The following is a 23,807-nucleotide window of genomic DNA, read 5'->3' on the forward strand; positions in this document are numbered from 1 at the left end:
AAGATAAAGTTACATTAAACAGGGAGCAAAAAACAAGGGCTTAGGAAGACAGGACAGATTTCAAGCTAATATAACTGGAGAGTACTGAAAATAGACATCAACAAAGACAATTAAGTAGCGAGACAGATCAAGGTTAACACAATTCAGTGAGTTCGGCAGGTAATTTATCATACTTAATTATTAGGAATTAAATTTCTTGTGGAGGGAGGAACAGGGGAGGTAAGCGGGGGGGGGGGGGGGGTGGCAGGGCAGGGAACAGAGCGGGGGGGGGGGAGGAGAATAGGGAATGGGTAGGAAGGAGAAAGAGACAGTATTGGTTGATAGAGGCTCTATCAACCATAAGCTTGGGCGAATAGCCAGGTTTTCAGTTTCTTTCTGAACGATAGATGGTATTGTTCCTGACGTATATCTGGGGGGAGAGAGTTCCAATGGAGTGGACCCGCTGTCGAAAGAGCTCATTTATGGATGGAGTTGTGGACCAATAATTTGCTTGGGGGAGCCTGGAGAGAGCCTTTGTATGCAGATCTGATCGGCCTTGTGGAGGTATGAAGTTCGAGGGGGGTGGTGAGTTAGATAGAGGATTGTTGATAGACAGATTTATGAATGATAGTAAGAGTCTTGAAAAGTATTCTATAGTGGATAGGTAGCCAGTGTAGGATTTTTAGAATTGGAGTGATGTGGTCTTTACGACGCGAGTTAGTAAGAATCCTGGCTGCTGCATTTTGCAGCATCTGAAGAGGTTTAGTGGAAGAGGCGGGTAGACCGAGTAATAGTGCGTTGCAATAGTCAATCTTTGAAAACAGTATGGCTTGAAGAACTGAGCAGAAATCCTGGAAGTGTAGGAGTGGTCTTAGTTGTTTTAGGACCTGTAGTTTAAAGAAACATTCTTTAGTTGTGGTATTGATGAACTTTTTGAAGTTTAATCTGGAGTCTAGGGTGGCCCCTAGGTTTCTCACCTGGCTGGCTAGTGGTATAGTTGCGTTGATGGCTACGGGGTTGTTGTTGCTAGGGGAGATGAGGAGTTCTGTTTTGGAGGTATTGAGAACCAGGTTGAGACTCGATAGGAGGAGGTTGATGGAATGCAGACAATTGTTCCAAAAGTTTAGTGTGGTGGAGATGGGGTCCGCGATTGGGATTAGTATCTGCACATCATCAGCATATATATAGTGGGTGAGGTTGAGGGAATTGAGTAACTGGCATAAAGGAAGTAGATAAATATTGAACAGGGTAGGAGAGAGTGATGAGCCTTGTGGTACTCCTTGATTAGAAGGGACTGGGTGGGATTCTTTGTCATTTATTTTAACTTTGTAGTGCCTGTTGAAAAGAAAGGATTTGAACCAGAGAAGAGCAGTGCCAGAAACGCCTATTTCCATAAGACAGTTGATGAGAATTGAATGATTTACAGTGTCAAACGCAGCTGAGATGTCGAGGAGAGCTAGAAGGTAAGATTGGCCTTTGTCAAGGCCCATCAGGATGTTGTCAGTTAATGAAAGAAGGAGAGATTCAGTGTTTAGGCGTTTCCTGAATCCGAATTGAGAAGGGTGGAGAATATGGTGAGAGTCAAGGAAGTCTGTGAGTCTGATGTTAACTAGCTTTTCCATTAGTTTGGCTATGAAAGGAGGGTTTGCAATGGGGCGGAAATTTCCAGGGATGGCTGGGTCCAGGTTGGGTTTCTTCAATAGCGGACTCAGGGAAGCAGTTTTTAATGAGTCAGGGACCGAACCTTGGATGAAGGAGCAATTAATGTCGTCGGCCAGGGGTTTAGCAATTGTATTGGGAACGGTGAGAAGGAGTTTGGTAGGTATTTGGTCCAATGGGTGTGATGAAGGCTTCATATTCTTGATTATCGATTCGATTTCCAAGGATGATGTGGGTTCGAAGGATTCTAGTTTCTGTGTGTGGATAGTTGGGGAGTGATTAGGGCTGGGTGGTGGTAGGGTATTTGATGAAGGGATGGGTGTTGCCAGTGGAGCAAGTAGATTTTTGATTTTGTTATCGAAGAAGTTTGCCAGCTCTGTTGATTTGTTTTGGGCTTCCTCTTCCGGGATGGTGGGGGGTACAGGGGTGGTAAGAGCTGCAACGTATGAGAAAAGAGTTTTAGGGTCATAAAGGAAGCCGTGTATTTTTTTGGCGTAGAAGTCCCATTTAGTGCGAAGAATGGTGGTTCATAGAGGTTTTGTAGGAGGCAAGTGAGGAGGGGGAGGGATCCTTCCACCATCGTTGTTCTTTGTGTTGCAAGTCTAGTTTGAGTTTTCTTAATTCTGTTGAATACCAGGGTTTTTTGTTAGAGCGGGCTGGATTGATGACTTCGGAGGATGTGGGGCAGATATTGTTTGCTATTGATTGCGTGATATTTAGCCAAGATTTAATGGTGGAGTCGGCATCGGAGAGGTCCAGATTAGTTAGGTCCTTGGTAAGGCTGTTGCTGAGGGTCTCCATGGAACAAGGTTTCCTGAATTGGATAGAGGATTTGGTGGCGATCGGAGACAGTTTTTGTTTTATTGATAGTTCAGAAACTATCAGAGCGTGATCTGACCAGGGGATGGGGGTACAAGTAGGCGGGGAGAGGGGTGAGATGGTTTCGTTCATGAATATAATAGGGATGTGATTTAAGACATTTTGGGGGGGGGTTCTGGAGGGTGGGGGATTTATTTTAAAGGGTCGGGGTGGGTTTTAGGGATGTTTTAATGTGCCGGTTTTCCCGCCCTCCCCCGATTCACGATTTACACGATATTTAGAAAAACAAAACCGCGACGAGCCGATTCCCTCCCCCCCCCAGCCGAAATCGATCGTTAAGACGATCGATCACACGATACACATCTCTAGAATATAAGGTCTAGCGTATGGCCTGCCCTGTGCGTGGGATTGTTTATGATTTGTTTGAAACCCATTGCCAAGGCTCTTAGGTAGAAAGATTAAATCCAGAACCTCCAGGGTAGCATTCTCTGAAATGCTCCCTGTTCCACGCGCAGGTCACCAGAGGCAGGCAGAGCTCCGGAGTCTCAATGCGTGGATGAGACAATGGTGCAAGGAAGAGGGATTCAGTTTTGTTAGGAACTGGGGAACCTTTTGGGGAAGGGGGAGTCTCTTCTGAAGGGATGGGCTCCACCTTAACCAGGGTGGAACCAGACTGCTGGCGCTAACCTTTAACAAGGAGATAGAGCAGCTTTTAAACTAGAACAAAGGGGAAAGCCGACAGTCGCTCAGCAGCGCATGGTTCGGAGAGATGTATCTTTAAAGGATACTAATGATGCATTAGAATTAGGGCATCCCGACAGTGAGGTTCCAATAATTAGAAAAGTAGTCCAAGTGCCTGTAACTAAAAACTCACCTGAGCTAAAAAATTCTAACTTATCCCTATCAATTAAAAAGCAGAATAAAAATACAAACAAAAAACAAACTTTGAAATGTTTGTATGCTAATGCCAGAAGTCTAAGAAGTAAGATGGGAGAATTAGAATGTATAGCAGTAAATGATGACATAGACTTAATTGGCATCTCAGAGACATGGTGGAAAGAGGATAACCAATGGGACAGTGCTATACCGGGGTACAAATTATATCGCAATGACAGAGAGGAGCAGTCGGGAGGAGGTGTGGCGCTTTATGTCCGGGATGGCATAGAGTCCAACAGGATAAACATCCTGCATGAGACTAAATACAAAATTGAATCTTTATGGGTAGAAATCCCTTGTGTATCAGGGAAGACTACAGTGATAGGGGTATACTACCGTCCACCTGGTCAAGATGGTGAGATGGACAGTGAAATGCTAAGAGAAATTAGGGAAGCTAACCAAATTGGTAGTGCAGTAATAATGGGAGACTTCAATTACCCCAATATAGACTGGGTAAATGTATCATCGGGTCACGCTAGAGAGATAACGTTCCTGGATGGAATAAATGATAGCTTTATGGAGCAATTGGTTCAGGAACCGACGAGAGAGGGAGCAATTTTAGATCTAATTCTCAGTGGAGCAGAGGACTTGGTGAGAGAGGTAACGGTGGTGGGGCCGCTTGGCAATAGTGTTCATAATATGATCAAATTTGATTTAATGACTGGAAAAGGAACAGTGTGCAAATCCAAGGCTCTCGTGCTAAACTTTCAAAAGGGAAACTTTGATAAAATGAGAAAAATTGTTCGAAAAAAACTGAAAGGAGCAGCTACAAAAGTAAAAAATGTCCAAGAGGCGTGGTCATTGTTAAAAAATACCATTCTAGAAGCACAGTCTAGATGTATTCCACACATTAAGAAAGGTGGAAAAAAGGCAAAACGATTACCGGCATGGTTAAAAGGGGAGGTGAAAGAAGCTATTTTAGCCAAAAGATCTTCATTCAAAAATTGGAAGAAGGATCCAACAGAAGAAAATAGGATAAAGCATAAACATTGGCAAGTTAAATGTAAGACATTGATAAGACAGGCTAAGAGAGAATTTGAAAAGAAGTTGGCTGTAGAGGCAAAAACTCACAGTAAAAACTTTTTTAAATATATCCGAAGCAGAAAGCCTGTGAGGGAGTCAGTTGGACCGTTAGATGATCGAGGGGTTAAAGGGGCACTTAGAGAAGATAAGGCCATCGCGGAAAGATTAAATGATTTCTTTGCTTCGGTGTTTACTGAAGAGGATGTTGGGGAGGTACCCGTAATGGAGAAGGTTTTCATGGGTAATGATTCAGATGGACTGAATCAAATCACGGTGAACCTAGAAGATGTGGTAGGCCTGATTGACAAACTGAAGTGTAGTAAATCACCTGGACCGGATGGTATACACCCCAGAGTTCTGAAGGAACTAAAAAATGAAATTTCAGACCTATTAGTAAAAATTTGTAACTTATCATTAAAATCATCCATTGTACCTGAAGACTGGAGGATAGCAAATGTAACCCCAATATTTAAAAAGGGCTCCAGGGGCGATCCGGGAAACTACAGACCGGTTAGCCTGACTTCAGTGCCAGGAAAAATAATGGAAAGTGTTCTAAACATCAAAATCACAGAACATATAGAAAGACATGGTTTAATGGAACAAAGTCAGCATGGCTTTACCCAGGGCAAGTCTTGCCTCACAAATCTGCTTCACTTTTTTGAAGGAGTTAATAAACATGTGGATAAAGGTGAAGCGGTAGATATAGTATACTTGGATTTTCAGAAGGCGTTTGACAAAGTTCCTCATGAGAGGCTTCTAGGAAAAGTAAAAAGTCATGGGATAGGTGGCGATGTCCTTTCTTGGATTGCAAACTGGCTAAAAGACAGGAAACAGAGAGTAGGATTAAATGGGCAATTTTCTCAGTGGAAGGGAGTGGACAGTGGAGTGCCTCAGGGATCTGTATTGGGACCCTTACTGTTCAATATATTTATAAATGATCTGGAAAGAAATACGACGAGTGAGATAATCAAATTTGCAGATGACACAAAATTGTTCAGAGTAGTTAAATCACAAGCAGATTGTGATAAATTGCAGGAAGACCTTGTGAGACTGGAAAATTGGGCATCCAAATGGCAGATGAAATTTAATGTGGATAAGTGCAAGGTGATGCATATAGGGAAAAATAACCATTCTATAATTACACGATGTTGGGTTCCATATTAGGTGCTACAACCCAAGAAAGAGATCTAGGTGTCATAGTGGATAACACATTGAAATCGTCGGTTCAGTGTGCTGCGGCAGTCAAAAAAGCAAACAGAATGTTGGGAATTATTAGAAAAGGAATGATGAATAAAATGGAAAATGTCATAATGCCTCTGTATCGCTCCATGGTGAGACCGCACCTTGAATACTGTGTACAATTCTGGTCGCCGCATCTCAAAAAAGATATAATTGCGATGGAGAAGGTACAGAGAAGGGCTACCAAAATGATAAGGGGAATGGAACAACTCCCCTATGAGGAAAGACTAAAGAGGTTAGGACTTTTCAGCTTGGAGAAGAGACGACTGAGGGGGGATATGATAGAGGTGTTTAAAATCATGAGAGGTCTAGAACGGGTAGATGTGAATCGGTTATTTACTCTTTCAGATAGTAGAAGGACTAGGGGACACTCCATGAAGTTAGCATGGGGCACATTTAAAACTAATCGGAGAAAGTTCTTTTTTACTCAACGCACAATTAAACTCTGGAATTTGTTGCCAGAGAATGTGGTTCGTGCAGTTAGTATAGCTGTGTTTAAAAAAGGATTGGATAAGTTCTTGGAGGAGAAGTCCATTACCTGCTATTAGGTTCACTTGGAGAATAGCCACTGCCATTAGCAATGGTTACATGGAATAGACTTAGTTTTTGGGTACTTGCCAGGTTCTTATGGCCTGGATTGGCCACTGGTGGAAACAGGATGCTGGGCTTGATGGACCCTTGGTCTGACCCAGTATGGCATTTTCTTATGTTCTTATGTTCTTATGTTGAATGAGGAGAGAAGAGCTTCGCAATTGGATGAGGGAGAAGGGGAGTCAACATGGATGTTGAAGTCTCCTAGAATGATAGCTGGGGAGTTCGTGTTGATATGTTTAGCAATAATTTCGATGAGCGGAGATGGGTCTGATTCTAGGAGCCCTGGGGGGGGGCATATATAAGGCAGATTTGAATCTGGGTGGATTTGAAGAGACCGATTTCCAGTTTGGTCGTTGATTTGAAGGCTTGTTGGGATAGTCTCAGTTCTTTTTTTGCTGCTAGCATTATTCCTCCCCCTCTTTTTTTAGGTCTTGGGATAGAGAAGAAATCGTATAATTGTGTTGGGAGTTGATTAATTAGGGCGGTATCCGGGTTTTTCAGCCATGTTTCAGTAATGGCACAGATGTCCGGTTGGGTGTCTAGGAGGTGGTCGTTGAGCAAGTGAGATTTTTTTGCGAGGGATTGCGCATTGAGAAGGGTTAAGGTGATTAAAGACAGACCTAGGAATTGTGTTAGCGGGGAGATCATTATTGGAATCAGTGATCTCTTTGAGCGAGGGTTGAGCATGGGTGGAATGGCTCTGAAGAAGGGTGAGCGTGGAATAATAGGGATGGGGTAGGTTTGTAGCATGTTGTCTTTTTGTAAAAATATGGAAGAAGGTTCAGGACCGTGGAGCGAAGTATTGATGAGAGCTGGAAGGTTGCTGGTAGTGATGCTCGCAGGGTGGTTGATGAGAGCGGGAGACGAAGAGCGCAGGATAATTGCTTGAGGAGGAGGGATCTGGCTGTTTGGTGGAAGGGTGTTGGATGTTTTGCTTGAAGAATAGGGGTTCTGGATAATTTATGGAATGGAGGAGAGTTGCTTGTTTGCTGAGATAGAGGAGCTGGGATAGAGGCATGGTGCTCCTTGTTGGCTGGTTGTTTGCTGGATGATCGCAGGAACAGATGAAAGGGATGATCACTGGGAGGGGAGATTGCTAGGAGATTGCTGGGAAGAGACTGGTGCAAGATGAATGTTAAATGGTTGCTGGTATAGAAGAGTTCTGGGTGAATGCTGTTATAGATGAGTGCAGGATGTTTGTTAAAGAGGAGAGTGGATGCTTGCTGTAGAGAAGGGTGCTGGAAGTTGCTGTCTGTTGCTGTAGGGAGGAGAGCTCCCTACAGCAACATATAGATTTGTTGCCTTTATAATAACTCCTTTTAATTTGGCCCACTGTTGTTCCACCTCACCCATTATCTCCCAGTTTTCTAATTCTTCTTCCAAGAACTCCCCATTTTGACAAAGTTTGTATGTTTTAAATTTAAAACTCAGGTTTTTGTGTGTCTTTTCTGTATCATATTTGCAATATCAAACCATACCATCTGATTATCACTAGTGGTTAAGTGGGCACCTACCTGGTCATAAGAGACATTATTCCCATTTGAAAGCATTACATTGAGTATCACACCCTCCCTTATGGGTTCCATTAACATTTGTTTGAGCAGAGCCCCTTGAAGGGCATCCACTATCTCTCTACTTCTTGCAGATTCCACAGAAGGGATATTCCAATCCACATCTGGCAGATTAAAATCTCCAATGAGCAACATTTATCCTTTCTTTCCCACCTTTTGGAATTCTTCAATCAGATCTCTGTCCAGTTCTTCTGTTTGAGTTGGAGGACTGTAGACTACACCAATGTAAATGGAAGCACCATCCTCTTTTTTTTCAGGACAACCCATAATGCTTCTTCCCTACCCCACATCCCTTTCATTTCAGTTGACTGGATATTATTTTTGACATAAAGAGCTACTCCTCCCCCTTTTCTGTCCTCTCTATTCTTCCTTATCAAGTTATAGCCCAGGATGGCCGTATCCCAATCATGAGAATCTGTGAACCATGTCTCTAACAGCAAAGATGTCCAAGTCTGCCTCTACCATTAGGGCCGTATCCCAATCATGAGAATCTGTGAACCATGTCTCTAACAGCAAAGATGTCCAAGTCTGCCTCTACCATTAGGGCCGACAGGTCTGGGATTTTATTGCCCAGACTACAAGCGTTTGTGGTCATAGGTTTCCATCTTTTTCCCCTTGATTTGCTGCTCTTCCTAGCCATCTTTTCTGCTATTTTGAGCTGATTTATTGTGTTTCCTCCTCCTAATTCCTGTATTGCTTGGGGGTGACATGGCAATTTCATTGGCTACCTCCTGCCACTCCTGCCCTCCAGTTTAAATGCCTGATAATGTATGCTCTGAATTTCTCACTTAGCATCGTATAAATTTTTACTGCTCCATACATGACCCCCAACCTCCAATGTATCCAAAAAAACATACTTTACACCATGTTGTGAGCCAGAAATTAAAATTATCTATATGGCAGAGCCTTTCCTTCCCCTTTCCTTGAAGAGGAAATATTCTGGAATAGGCAATGACCTTTACCATGTATCTAATCTTCTTTCCTACATTTTGGAAATCTTTCTGTACTGAAGGATACCATTTCTTGCAAGGTCATTGGTCCCCAGATGGATGTTAACATTGATATCATATTGAATTCAGTAATTGCTAATTCTTCCATGTTCATTCTCCAGTTTTTTTCTGTCCTTTATTTCCTGGCTACTCTAGCCTCCAAGTTCATTTTCCCTGTTATTTGTATCCGCGCTTCGGCCTTCTTGTTATACGGTTTTTTTACTAAGTTAACCCCTAAGTTTGATGTAAACTGGCCTGATATGACGCCTGTCATGAAGTTCGGTATAGAAAAATGTTAAATAAATAAATAAAATAAATATCGGAATCTCTACTTTCTTCTATAATTGCGTTGACTATCTTGTTAGTATTTCTACTGGCTGAGGATCCTGGAAAGCATTTAATTGTTTTGTCCCCATCAAAATTATTTCCTAAATTGATTCCCCTGATGAATGAGTCTCCCTACAGAAGCAACTTCCTTTAATAACCTTTGATAATGTTTAAGGCAGGGGTCAGGAACCTATGGCTCGGGAGCCAGATATGGCTCTTTTGATGGGTGCATCTGGCTCGCAGACAAATCTTTAATGAAAAAGTAAAAATCTAACAAAATCCCCCACCCTCCTGACCCTCCCAAGACCTGCCAAAAGTCCCTGGTGGTCCAGCGGGGGTCCAGGAGTGGTCCGGGAGTGATCTCCTGGACTTGGGCCGTCAGCTGCCAGTAATCAAAATGGCATCGACAGCCCTTTGCCCTTACTATGTCACAGGGGCTACCGCTGCCATTGGTCGACCCCAGTGACATAGTGAGGGCAAAGGGCCGTTGGCGCCATTTTGACTACTGGCAGCCGACAGCCCAAGTCCAGGAGATCGCTCCCAGACCCCCGCTGGACCACCAGGGACTTTTGGCAGGTCTTGGGGGGGTCAGGAGGGTGGGGGTTGTAGTAAATTAATTTGGAGGTCGGGGGGGGGGGGTCAGGCAGGTGGGGGGTTGTAGTAAATTAATTTTGGAGGTCTTGGAGGGCATCAGGAGGGTGGGGGTTTTTGTTAGATTTTTACTTTTTTATTAAAGATTTGTCTGCGAGCCCTGGACCCCCGCTGGATCACCAGGGACTTTTGGCAGGTCTTTTGGGGGGGGGGGGGTTAGGAGGATGGGGGGGTTGTAGTAAATTAATTTGGCGGGTCTTGGGGGCATCAGGGAAGTAGGGGGTTGTAGTGAATGAATTTGGCAGGTCTTGGGGGGGTCAGGAGGGTGGGGGGTTGTAGTTAGTATGGCTCTCATGGAATTACATTTTAAAATATATGGCATTCGTGGCTCTCTCAGCCACAAAGGTTCCCGACCCCTGGTTTAAGGGCTTCTAGGCACACTGAGTGGCTACATTTATTTATTTATTTATTTCGAGGCTTTTCTATACTGAGGTTTAGCAATTAGCCTTCACCCCAGTTTACAATAGAACAATTTGTTACATAGAACGGAATAGGAATATAGCGTGGTATAGTTTACATCGAACTGATCGGGTAATAACATATAATTGGATTTAAACACTTGAACAAGGTCAGGTCATAATACATTAGAGCTTTACTAGCTCAGAGACACTGGGAAAACATAAATAACTATGCACAAGAATATATGGGGAGGGGTTTTTCAGTGAAGAAAAGTTAAGGAGGGAGGAAGGGGAGTAAGGCGGGTGGGTGAGGTATGAGGGTAGGGGAGAGGAAAGAGGACGGAGGGGAAGTGGATCTTTGCGATGCGGGGGGGATATGCTCAGGGGAAAGATGGAGGAGGGAGAGCAGTGGGAGGTGAAATGTGGAGGGGGGGAGAACAATAGGAACTCTTAGTGTGCTCATTTTGCAAGGGAGATGTTGTATGTGTTATGAAGTTAGCCTACGCCATCTCTGAATGTTTTGCTGAAGAGCCAGGTTTTCAGTTCTTTTTTAAAGGATTTGTTGTCTGTTATTGCGCTTAGGTATTGTGGTAGGGAGTTCCATGGGTGTGGACCTGCAATTGAGAATGCTCTGTTTCTCGTGCACGTGAGTTTAGCCGATGGAAGTGTTGGTATGTCCAGGAGTAATTTGCTGGACGTTCTGGTGTGTCTCTGAGGTTTGTGTTGATGGATCATATTGTAGAGTGAGTTGTTTTCTGTTTTGTGTAGACCGTTGTGCACTAGGGTAAGGGTTTTGAATTCGATTCTCTGGTCGATTGGGAACCAGTGAAGACTTCTTAGAACAGGGGTGATGTGTTCCGATTTTTTTTTTTTTGCCAATTAGGACTCTGGCTGCAGCATTTTGCAGCGTTTGGAATGGTTTTAGGTGCGATTTGGGAAGACCTAACAGGAGCGAATTGCAGTAGTCAAGGCTGTTGAAGATAAGCGATTGAAGTACTGTTCGGAATTCCTGATGGTGGAGAAGTGGTTTTAGATGCTTCAGAGCTTGCAGTTTGTGGAATCCTTCTTTGGTTTTGGTAGCGATGCTCTTTTTTAAGTTGAGGTCTTTGTCAATCCATATTCCGAGGTTCTTTGTATTGTTTTTTATCTGGATGTTGATGTTGTCGATTGTAAGGGAGTGTGTAGTGATAGTTTGTTCTGGGACATTTCTTCCTATGAGGATGCATTCCGTTTTATTCATGTTCAAGCACAGCTTTAGTTTGTTTAGCATGTTTCTTATTGCGGTTAGATGGTTTGCTGCTGTGGAGAGAGCCTCTTCTAGTGTGTTGGAAATGGGGATGATGAACTGGATGTCATCGGCATACATGTAGAATGATATTCCGAGACTGGAGATGAGGTGGCATAACGGTAGAAGGTATATGTTGAAGAGGGTTGCAGATAAAGCGGACCCTTGAGGTACGCCGGTTTCTAGAGGAAGGGGTTTAGACGAGTTGTTGTTCAGTGATACCTTGAAGAATCTGTTCTGAAGGTAGGAGGAGAACCAGTTGAGGGTACTTCCTGTGAGGCCGATGTTGGCAAGTCTTGATAGAAGGCTTTTGTGGTCAACGGTATCGAAAGCCGCAGAAAGGTCGAGAAGAATTAGAAGATGGTTTATTTTGTTGTCGAGACCTCTTAATATTTCGTTAGAGAGGTTGACGAGTAGTGTTTCTGTACTGCGGTTTTTTCTGAATCTATATTGTGCATCGTGTAGAATTTTGTTGTTTTCAAGGTGTTCGTTTAGTTGAGACAGAGCAGCCTTCTCGGTCAGCTTGGCAAGTAGAGGCAGGTTAGAGATCGGACGGTAGTTATTCAGGTCTTTGGGGTCTAGATTCTTCTTTTTTAAAATTGGAGTTATGGTAGCGGTTTTTAACATGGTTGGTAGCTCACCTTCTTCGAGTGATTTATTGACGATGGCGGCTATAGTAGGGGCGATTATATGAGCCATATCTTTCAGGTTACGAGTAGGGATGGTGTCCATGTCATGACGAGCAGGATTGATACTTTTTAGCATTTTTTCAGCTAAGGTAGTCGAGATCAGGTTGAATTGTGACCATGGTGATATGTTCAATGGTACGTAATGATTTTCTGTGGGTGTGGAGTTGTTGAATGTGTTAATTATTCTGTTGATTTTGTCTTTAAAGAATGAGGCGAAGTCTTGGGATAGGTTGATTGCATTGGTGGCTGGGGCGTTGTTACTTTTTTCGTCTATTAGGTTTTTGACGATGTTGAATAGGGTGTTTGATTTATTGGATGAGATTTTTATCTTTAAGCTGTAGTAGTTTCATTTTGTGATCATAATCATGTTTTTATAGGAGGCCAGTTGAGTGCGGTATCTTTGCAGGTTTTTTGGGCAGTTAGAGTTTTTCCATTCTTTTTCCAGTTTTCTGAGTTTTGTTTTCATTGATCTTAGATTCGAGTTAAAACAAGGGTTGTTTTTGCCGCTGGATGATTTTCTATGTCTTGTTTTTTCAGGGTTTATCTTGTTAGCAGTCTGATCTGTGAGTTGGTGCCATGATTGAATCGCTCTGTTGGTGTTGGAAAGGTCTAGGTTTGCCGTTGTTTTCCTAGCTCTTTTTGTAGTAGGTCCTGTTGAAAGGGGGGGTCGGTATTTATAAGATTTCGATTCGCTAGTGCCCGTCATGATTCTAGGCTGTAAATGTGATTTGCATTGTATAAGGAAGTGGTCAGACCAGGGGACTGGGCTGGCTGAGATGGATATATCAGTGAAGTGGTGGATTGTGAAAATCAGGTCTAAGGTGTGACCGGCTTTATGAGTGGGGGTGTTTACATGTTGATCCAGGTTAAAGCTGGACAGCATGTCTAAAAGTGTTTGGCAGCTTTGTGTTTTGGGGTTGATGTCTGCGTGGAGGTTGAAATCGCCAAGTATAATAGCTGGTTTTTTAGTGCTGATGTTGGTTATCAGGAATTCCAGGAGTGGTGATATTTCATTTTCGAGGAGGTTTGGAGGGCAGTAGACAAGGCATATTTGAAGATGTCCGGAGTCGAGAAGAGCAATTTCGTATTTCTTTGGTAGGTTGGTAGGGGTCAGTTTCATGTAGAGATTCTTTTTTATTATCAGAAGTAGACCACCTCCTTTTCGGGATTTTCGAGGGATAGAAAAAAGGTCGTAGTTGTTGTAGGCTATTTGATTTGATCAGTATTTTTGAACCAGGTTTCTGTTACCGCTATGAAGTCGGGTTTTTTTTCTTGGATTAGGTCGTTAATTAGAAATAATTTTTTGGTTATTGATTGGGCATTAATTAGGAAAAAGGTGAAGTAGATGAGGCTTTTTAAGTTCTTCTTCAGTGGGATGTTGATGAGATGGTTGAATTTTCTTAGGTGAGTGGTCATGGTTAGGCTGGGCCGAGTGATTGAGGTTAGTTTCCTGCTGTGTTTTGGAATTCTAGTTGTGTAGCTTGCTGTGAGGGTGCTGTGACCATAGATTGGGTGGAGTATAGGAGCAGATTGGGTTGAGTAGAGGAGTAGGAGGGTTAGATGCAGTTGTGCGGCGTTAAGGGGCTGCACAAAGGGGCGCACAAAGGGGCAGGCTCCTTTGTCGCACTCCTTTGGTGCATGACGCCAGGCACGCGACGCCTGGAACTCGCGTCTGGATTTAAATCCCCCTCCTGGTCGCGATGCGGGTGACGTCAGCAGTGGTGCGACGGACTCAAGGTCGGTAAGTTGCTGCTGAGGAGATTAAGTTAAGGCTTCGTGGCCGGTGATGGGCTATCGTTGGTAGGGCGAGCTTTGAGGGCCTTACCTCGATAGGTCCCGGTGCCGGCTGCGCGGCCCTGGCTCCCAGCTCCTACTTCTCCGGTCTGGGCAGTGGTGGAGGCATGTCTCGGTCGGCGGGTCGCTTCGAAAAGCAACCCGCCGACCGGGTTGTAAATAATCCATTTATTTACATGTAAATAAAAGCGACCCGCCGACTGGGATGTAAATAATCCATTTATTTACATCCCTTTCAGATATCACCTCATTTTTCATCCCTAAAGCTTCTTTGTTTTCCAATGCAGAAAAGGTATTATGTAAGGATAACAGCAGGGAAAGTAGGTGTCTCTTGTTCACAGCCCTTATTCTGCCAGAGCCCACTATAATCCATTTATTACTGGCTTTCTTAATCTTAGATGTCCGACTTCTCTGTGGGAGTGGTGTTAGATATTCAGGATGCTGCACAGTTGGGGAAATTGGGTATTATATAGTCATATGTCTTGTTCTGAATCTTCTGAGAGAGCTGGGGGAGATATTCTGGATACTGCTAGAAAGAGCAGGTTTTCTGAAACCTAACGAATTCTACTTTCAGCTGAGTCGGCTGCTTTTTCATTGCAGATAGCTGAAAACAAATTGGACATCTTTTAATTCTCCAAATGGCAGGCCTTGGGACATAAGTACCACAATTGTTTCACTGAATCAAAGGCATTCTGTTAATAGTAACTAATAAGATGTATTTGCTTAACCTAAGTCCTTGGAAGAACTATTTAAAAAGAAAACATCCTAAGCGTGGGTGGGTGGGTGGGTGTCAGGCAGGGTGGGAGGGAACAAACAACTCTTGTAGATACCAGTGTTTTTAAAATTAACAAACAGTTATTTAATACAGACTAGCAATATCTATAGCTTGTAAAAATATAGAGAAATTTCAAATCATGCAAATTACAGAAATGCAGACGATTAAATATCAGGAAGAAAGGAATCTATATTATGGCTAACTTTAAGTAAAAAATTCAACTTATCTGGCCACAAGGTCAGATAGCAGTGTGTGTCTCTGTAGCTGCCCCTATGCATCTTATTTTAATTCTGGCTAAATAAGTTCTTGATCACCCCCTGCAAGACACTACGCGTCACCAGACCCAGAGGATATTAGCCCGTAACCTTTTATAAAATTAATAAACACAGTTACTTTATACAAACTAACAATATCTATAGCTTGGAAAAAAGAATGAATGACACACGAGGAATAAGAAAACAGAACACATTAACAAGTGTAATAGTATATTTGCAAAAAATTACTAATTTTCCTTATGAGATAAGAACATTTGCAAGTAGACTTCCTCTTCTTGCAGAAATGTATAGAATTAGTCTACATAAACTAGGAATTAGAGCTTTGTGTTAAAACTGCTGTTAAGCAAGATTTTGGTTTTCACATTGCTTGTCTCCCTAAACCAATTAATGACAAGAACATTTGATACTGCTACTAATTCCTTCAATAGCACTACTTCACATGTGCAGCACTGTATAAATTTACATAAGAGAGTCCATAGAACTTACAATCTAATGGCTACAAGTCTATTTACTTTTTATCTTGTACGTCACCACCTTTTGTAATATGGGTTGTGTGTTATAATCTATCAGTGTAATCAGGACTAATAAATGAAATTTTCAAGAAAAAAGAAGGAGTAAAGAGAGGTTTGTACAAAGGAACTCTCTGTTGAGAGCTGAGTAAGAAGGAATGAGGAAAACCATGAATAAGAGTTCTGGGATGAGAGTCCCATATAAAGGAGAAATGAGAAAAGCCATGCATGACAGCTCCATGATGAGTGTGTGAAAGTGATGGCTGAGTATGGCCTACCACTAGGAGTCACAGCCTCCTCCTTTCCTATGTAAAAACATTTATTTCTTTTGATTGCAAACATATTTTGAAAGCACCTAACCATGAAAATAATTCTGCTTCTAAGAAAACTTTTTTTCTGGTCCTTATTTTATATTAAAAAGAAAAGAGAGAATACTTACTCAGAATTATTTTTATTGGTTCACTCTCTGGTGACCTAAAACTTTGTCCTGGTAGATTCATTTCGTACTGGCAGGTGTATCTCCCACTATCCGAGTTCTCCAACTCATTCAGAGTATGGTTTATCGTGACTTCCTCACTAGACAATGTCTTCATTGCAATGGGATTTGATACATTCTCTTTATAAAAATAGATCACGCTCTGAGAGTGAAGTAGGGGGATCGTGCATTTCAACTGTACATTGTCTCCTCTGTTAAATAAGATGTAGAGTGGTGATCGGCTCATTGTGGGTTTGGGCAAATTACCTGCAGTGGCAAGAAGATTCTTTTTATTTACCTCATCAATTCAACCAACTCTTATGGTAAAACATTACATTAGCAGTATGTGTCAAAAGTGTAACCACTTCTCCCTTACATCCGGGAGTAGGCTTGAAGGTTCTACATTCTTTCAGTCATTTAGGGGTCAATTCATCCCTGAAGTTTTCAGCTTCCCTCAGGTTTTCCATAATAAAAACTGTTGTAAAAGAGTCTACTAAGGACATGGACATGGACTACAAAAAGATATTCACCATGACTTGAAAACAATATTCACAGTGGGAGACAGAGCCACCACAGACTCTCTATTACTACTCTCTGCTTCAATTAGACCAAAAGCGTTATTCAGCCACACACTTATGTAGATTTTATTCATCACTTCCCAGAGATATCTACCCTAAATATATTTATTCCTTCCTAGGTGGGGACTCGCTTTGTTTCGCAGATTACATGATAGGAAAATAATTTGAACAAATTTTCTCCTAACAAGGAAACATATGGGAGTTGGGCTGTGCCTTTTACTCTTTCATAATTCATTTACATGGAATGTGAAAGAAGTGTCAGAGCAGGAATTTCAGCAGCTTTTTTCACTGCTTTAAAGAGACAGTACTGCTTTTGCTGTTGGAGATAGTGGTACTTGCCAGACCATACTTACTATACCACTCTAATACTTTCACTAGCCACCCATGCTTCTTTTTCATTCAGACTTCATCCTCAGATTCTCTCTTACATGTATCCTATCTGTATCCACACTGTACACATGCAACCATACTCCCAACACTTATACCTATCAGACATGCTCACACCATTACATTTATCACTGGGAGTCCCGGTGAAGTGAACAAAAAATTCATATCTACCACGATAAAGAGCGGATTCTTCAAACTCCACACATTGAAGAGAATCAAACCACTATTACACACATCTGACTTCCGAACCGTACTGCAGGCCATGATCCTATCCAAATTGGATTACTGCAACGCTATCCTTATAGGCCTTCCAAAAAACACCCTTCAACCGTTGCAGCTCCTACAGAACGCCGCTGCCCGCATTCTCACAAACACTCACCGTCATGACCATATCACCCCAGTCCTTCAATCCCTACACTGGCTTCCAATAACATCCAGAATAATCTACAAATCCCTTACACTCATACACAAAGCCATTCACAACCAAAACATGCACTGGTTCCCTGAAAATCTCCATCTCCACACCCCTACTAGACCAACCAGAAAGCAACATCAAGCCAAACTCCTGACACCCTCCCCCAAAATCATCAAACACACCACAATCAGAGAAAGATCATTCATCATAGCAGGCACCTCCCACTGGAACAAAATGCCACCCCACTTACGCCAGGAACCTTGCCATAAAAGATTCAAACAGAATCTTAAAACCTGGCTTTTCAAACTTGCATACCCTGACTAACCGAGTACTCCAAAGACTGACACGCCTCTACCCTCCTTAATAATTCCCCGACCCCCCCCCCTTCTCATCCCTGCCTCTTCTCACATCCCTGCTCCCCCTCCTACCACCCCCCCTCTTCCCTCTACACCGTCTACACCCTGCCACCCTGTTAATAGTTAAAATTTTCCCTTTTCCTACCCTGCCACCCTGTTAATAGTTAAAAAAATTTTTCCCTTTTCCTATGCTCTCCTTAGAGTTATTTATTTAACCATATCTCCTCCCGAATTATTTATTTAACCATTCTTCTCAAGTTGATTTAGTTATCTGTCTCGTTACTATACTTTAAATTATTGTAAAGCTTGTTGCTATGTTACGTTACATTGTGAACCGAGGTGATGTTTCTAACGTGCCCCGGTATATAAAAAATCTTTAAATAAATAAATAAATAAGTGAGATCAGCTGCCGGTTTTCAGATCGCTGAGTTCAGGCGAGTGGAAGGAACACGGTCAACTTCTCCCTGCTGATGTCATCATCCTCGTGTCTGGTGCCCACAAAGATCTGCAAGCTGGAGAAGACTCTGTGTGTCCCGGGGAGATAAGATCATCTGCTAGTCATTAGATTGGGTGGGTGGAAGGAACGCTGCTGTCTCCTCCCTGCTGACATCATCATCTAGTGCCCATAAAGACCCACAAACTAGAGAAGTCTCTAGAAGACTCAAGGAGGTGAGATCAGCTGCTGGTCATTAGATCACTGAATTTGGGTGGGTAGAAGGAACGCTGCACGCTCCTCCCCAATGGTGTCATCATCCTTTTGTCTGGTGCCCATTGGCAAGCCTACGGTGTGCTGCCATGGCATGCAGCCCAAGGAACAAGCATAAGAAGCTTGTCCCTTGTGAGCCCCTTGGGGAGTTCTGTGGGGATTCTGCAGATCTCTGAGGAGCCCATTTGCTGCTTTGCGATTTGACCTCTTCGATCTGATTATGCAAGTAGTTTGATTTTGGCTGCTTTATGGATAAGAAAAAGAAGGGCCAAAATATGTCAACTGCAGCAGCTTTTGTTGCTTCTGCCTCTGGCCCTTTGGATTCTTGAGTTATTTCATCTTTCAGCCAAGTAAGGGGTACTCTAGCAAGTGTGCAGAGTGTGGAGTTTTCAGTGTCTCCTCCAAGCAATGTATGTTTAAGGGACAAAGATCGGAATCCCCCTTCACAACTTCTCATAAATACTGTATCCTCTGAAGATTACCAACTGATTGTTCCTAATTTTGCTGGAGCAGGTGCAGCAGCTGGGACTTTTTCAGGAGAGACAATGTTAGATCTTCTCTGGAGTTGGTAGGAGGGATATTGTCTTCCCCTAATTGAATTAGAGGATTCAAGACTTCTGAGATTGCTGAAGGGTTGTTTTTTTCTTTCTCTACTCTCCTAGCTCCTGTGCCATTAACTCCAGTTGTCTTTTCTGTTCCTCCGAGGAATGCTAATATTACCTCTAAGAATATTTCTTTAGATGATTTGGCTTCTTCAATGCAGCAGATTGAGGGTCTTTTTGAGGGATGTGTGGTTAAACTCTGCATATTTTCTGTGGATGCTTCTGCTCAGACTGCGTATCAAATCTTTTTTGGATAATCATAGTACCCTATTGGGCTCTTTCTCTAATCATGTTTCAGATATTTCATCTCTTCAAAGCGTGTTGGTCAAGGATAATTAATTTCTTCGTGTAAGAATTGAAATGTTTGAACATTCTATTAGATAATAGATATAGAAATGTATCCTTCGTCAGTTTCCCCAAACATAGCTTGAGATGGTCGCTATGAGATGGTTAAAAAATATTTTACTGAAATCTTGAAGATATTACCTCAGAATATGCTTCCTATGTATACAATATGGGGTAGATTTTAAAAAGGAGCACACGGGCGTACATGTGCGCGCGCTACTTGGCGCATACACATGTATGCCCAATTTTATAATATGCGCCAGCAGGCACGCACATGTTATAAAATCCAGGGTCAGCGCGCACAAGGGGGTGCACAATTGTGCACCTTGCGCGTGCCGAGCCCGCTCTGAGCCGTGGGGCTGAAGTAAGTTGCGCGCGCTGGCCGACTGCCGGCGCACGATCTCGGGCACAGCGGCAAATGGCCGGTGTGCCTGGAGCCTCTGACCCCGCCCCCACCCCGGACTGCCCTCCCCTTTAGTAAAGCCCCGGGACTTACATACGTTCCGGGGCTTTATGCGCGTCGCCGAGCCTTTTAAAAATAGGCCCGGCACGTAACTTTTTTAAAATTCAGCCCTATATGTGGAGGTCGACATTCAAAATCCATTTAGACAAATAACTGAAAAGTTACTCATCTAAATGATTAGCCAGCTATATTTAAAGCCATATGCAACTAAATTCTAGCTGCATAAGTCAGGAGCATTCCAGGCACGGTTGGGAGGTGTTTCTGGGCAGGCCAGAGTTAGCCACATAACTTATGTGGCTAACTCTGGTTGTACCATAGGGCTGTCCTATAGTTGGCTGAATATACCAATCTGGCTAACTTTAAGATAGCCAGGGATATTAGCGGTGCAGCTGTGACACTGAATATCCCTGTTAGGTTAGCCGGATAGCTATATCCGGCTACCTTAACTAGCCACTCCGTGGCTGCATATGAACCTCTATATTTCTTCTCAAAAACGTATGGCTGTTTTTCAAGAAGGTGGCATAGATATTTTGACTCCTACTGGTAGGTTAGATGTTACAGCTTTATTAGAAAAACTCTCAGAATGACACAGTAGTTAGGGAAACCCTGACTGTGACTTTTGCCCTAGAAAATGGACAAGGATTTGATATTGAAGCTCTTCTTTCAAAATAAATCATCCTCCTTTCTAGGAGGAAAAGTGAATGTTTTCTCAGATCTTTCTAAATGTATTCAGGTACAGAGGAAATCATTTTTGCAATTAAAATCCCAAGTCCTTGACTTGGGAGCTTCTTATTTTCTTTAATTTCCCTGTAAGTGTGTTATTGAATATCAAGGGAATATGTTTATTTTTTTGAACCTGCACAATTAAAAAGATTTCTTGAGGATAAGCATATGTCAGTTTAAGAAACCAAGTTTAGAATGTTTTCTATGAAGGGGTTTCCAAATTTATAATGTTAACTTGCTAATCTTGTACCCTCTGTTTCCCTATTATGGACTTTTGTTTTCTTATGATATTATTGTTTTTGATGTACTCTTTTTTTCCTTTTTTTTTTTTACTTTTCATAAAGGGAACTTTGCATGTACTGCAAGATTTTGTTTGTACTAATGTGAAAGTTAATAGATAGTTAAAAAAAAAAACAAACATTATCACTAAATACAAAAGTGACTAAAGTAACCGAAAATAAAATTTTTACCTGTAAAACTATTTTAAAAAGTTACATATTAACTTTATTTGTGCCACTGCCAAGATGGATGCATGTCTAGAATATAGGTACAAGTAGTATATGTCTATTAAAGAAGATGTAAGGATGAGGTGTGTGACAAAGAGGAAAGGTATGTATGGTTAGTAAGTGTCTTAGGATGCTTTTCTAATAGAAAGGGTTTGGAAAGGGATGTTAAAAAAAACAAAAAAACAACAACATCAGCTGGTGTCCCTATGGAGAAAGTGGTAATGAATAAACACACTGAGAAACTGCTCTGAAAAAGAACCTTTTCAATTCTGTCCTGACATTTTTTTTATATTCCATGTCAATGAAATATGAAAGAGTGAAAGGAAAGGCAGTAGCATAGGCCAATACTGATGATTTTGCATGGGAGAAAAATAAAATTTTACATTTTTCAAATTACAGAAAATAAAGGGAGCTATGCAAAAGCAAGGCACAAATAATTATTTCTGCTCATTGTCGCTTTTAAGAGATGATCAAATAGCCTCTATAACAGTGGCAAAAGTCAGCATAAAATAAAAAGCTTTCAGCTGCTTCCTGAGCAGTATCAGAAACCTCAAAGGTGTGGGGGGGGGGGGGGGCGCTGTCAGCGTCTGAGCGTGCGGACGTATGAAGGCTCGGCTCCGATCCCCAATTCGCCCTAAGACCCTCGAAATCGTTTGAAATCTACCAACCTGTGGGGTAGATTTTCAAACCGCGCGATTTGGCGTACTTTTGCTGGCGCATCAGGCGCAAGGAAAAGTACGCGGGATTTTAGTAGATATGCGCGTAGCCGCTAAAATCCTGGATTGGCGCGCGCAAGGCTATCGATTCTGTATAGCCGGCGTGCGCCGAGCCGCGCAGCCTACCCCCGTTCCCTCCGAGGCCGCTCCGAAATCGGAGTGGCCTCGGAGGGAACTTTCTTTTGCCCTCCCCTCACCTTCCCCTCCCTTCCCCTACCTAACCCACTCGCCCGGCCCTGTCTAAACCCCCCCCTTACCTTTGTCGGGGGATTTACGCCTCCCGGAGGGAGACGTAAATCCCCGCGTGCCAGCGGGCCGCTGGCGCGCCGGGACGCAACCTGGGGGTGGGTACGGAGGGCGCGGCCACGCCCCCGGACCGCCCCGGGCCGTAACCACGCCTCCAGGCCCACCCCCAAAACGCTGCCGACACGCCCCCAAAACGCCACGCCGACCGGGCCCGCCCCCGACACGCCCCCTCAGAAAACCCCGGGACTTACGCGAGTCCCGGGGCTCTGCGCGCGCCGGTAGGCCTATGTAAAATAGGCCTACCGGCGCGCAGGGCCCTGCTCGCCTAAATCTGCCCGGATTTAGGTGGATTTAGGCAAGCAGGGCTCTTAAAATCCGCCCCTTGGTGGACAAGACCCTTACCGAGAGCGGAATACTATTATCTACTCTAATGATGACCACAAAAAGAAAAACGGCAGATTTTCGGCAATACTCTTATGAGAAACAACCTCTAGAGCTGGGACAAGATGGCGGCGAGGCATCGGGCCCCGAGGTGAGGCGTATTGACGGAAATGATAGCTGCTTTAGAACCCATAGATGATACTGCAAGACTATCGCTCCTCACAAGGGAAGAAGCTCGACAATGGTTTATAGAACTGAGAAATGACCTAAAACAGCACAGGGCGGAAATTATGGTGTCTGTCGCCGATCTTAAAGAGGACCTTGCAGCCCTTGGAAATAGGGTGGATGACGCTGAGAACTGCATTGATGGGCATGGAGACTCTATCAACTTGCTAGCTATTCAGCAAGCAACATCTTTCTCTGCCATTCTAGAGCTACAAAACAAGGTAGAAGACCTGCGGATACGAGGAGTCTCAGAAAACCCGGAATATGCCGAGGTGAGCAATATAGCAGCTCAAATTTGCAATTTTATACTTTTGCAGGGTGCCAAGGGCGATCGAGCACATACTCCGTCATCGGTTGAAATTAAATTTGAGCGAGCACATCGCGCCCTCGGACCTAGGCGGGATCAACGGCCTCGGGACATTGTGCTGTGCTTCACTAGCTTTCCTGCTAAAGAACGTGTGTATTCCATCTCCCGCCAGTTGAAAGAAATAAAATGGAATAATCACACCCTATCTATTTATCAGGATCTCTCACCAGTTACTCTAAAGAAAAGATATGAGCTCCGGGACCTATCCCTTTGGGCTTACTTTTCAAATCCAAGGCGTTGGCTATAAAATCACCTTGGTTGAAGACACGATTGAGGCCTTCATCAAAGCGCAATCCCAGTTACATTCCAGATGGCCAGTACAGCGCAGGCCCAGCAGAAGATGGATAACGCACCACGATGGCAGAGGGCTGAAAAGGGTGGAAAGAGGCTTCGTCGCTAGACTGACCTTCGAAGATCTGTGACGCCAGATCATGGTTGAAGTACAATACTTTTCACGTTAAGTCTATCAACCTTTGGGATTGCTATATGCCAACATGGCGCGTCCACTTATTTGACTTTTTAGTTTTATTTGGACAGGGTCTTTATTCCTCAGCTGACTTCAATGTTGCCTTGCATTTTTAAGCACTGGGAGGAATCACCAAGGCTGATTAACAGGTTGGGTGTATCATATCACTTATGAGAGATTGAAGAATCTAAATATGTACACCCTGGAGGAATCTAAATATGTACACCCTGGAGGAAAGGAGGAGCAGAGGTGATATGATTCAGACTTTCAGATACTTGAAAGGATTTAATGATCCAAAGATAACGACAAACCTTTTCCGTTGGAAAAAAATCAGCAGA

The 23,807-nt window shown here is 43.1% G+C and overlaps 1 protein-coding gene and 1 long non-coding RNA gene across 2 annotated transcripts in view; both read right to left on the minus strand.

The window, feature by feature from the left end:
- Positions 1–522: 522 nt before the first annotated feature.
- LOC115099922 lies at positions 523–16,085 on the minus strand. The gene is made up of 3 exons (XR_003858916.1): positions 15,948–16,085; positions 14,716–14,718; positions 523–534 (listed from the first exon to the last, which is right to left on the minus strand). It is a non-coding gene; the product is annotated as an uncharacterized LOC115099922 (long non-coding RNA).
- A 36-nt stretch (positions 16,086–16,121) lies between these two features.
- LOC115099917 (deleted in malignant brain tumors 1 protein-like) overlaps positions 16,122–23,807 on the minus strand; it is a 555,639-nt gene continuing 547,953 nt past the window's right edge. Inside the window, exon 15 of the mRNA XM_029617926.1 lies at positions 16,122–16,254. The gene's annotated coding sequence lies outside the window, so the exon portion shown is untranslated. The remainder of the gene's footprint in view (positions 16,255–23,807) is intronic.

This window comes from Rhinatrema bivittatum, chromosome 10 (assembly GCF_901001135.1).
Source record: "Rhinatrema bivittatum chromosome 10, aRhiBiv1.1, whole genome shotgun sequence".
In the NCBI taxonomy this organism is placed as follows: domain Eukaryota; kingdom Metazoa; phylum Chordata; class Amphibia; order Gymnophiona; family Rhinatrematidae; genus Rhinatrema; species Rhinatrema bivittatum.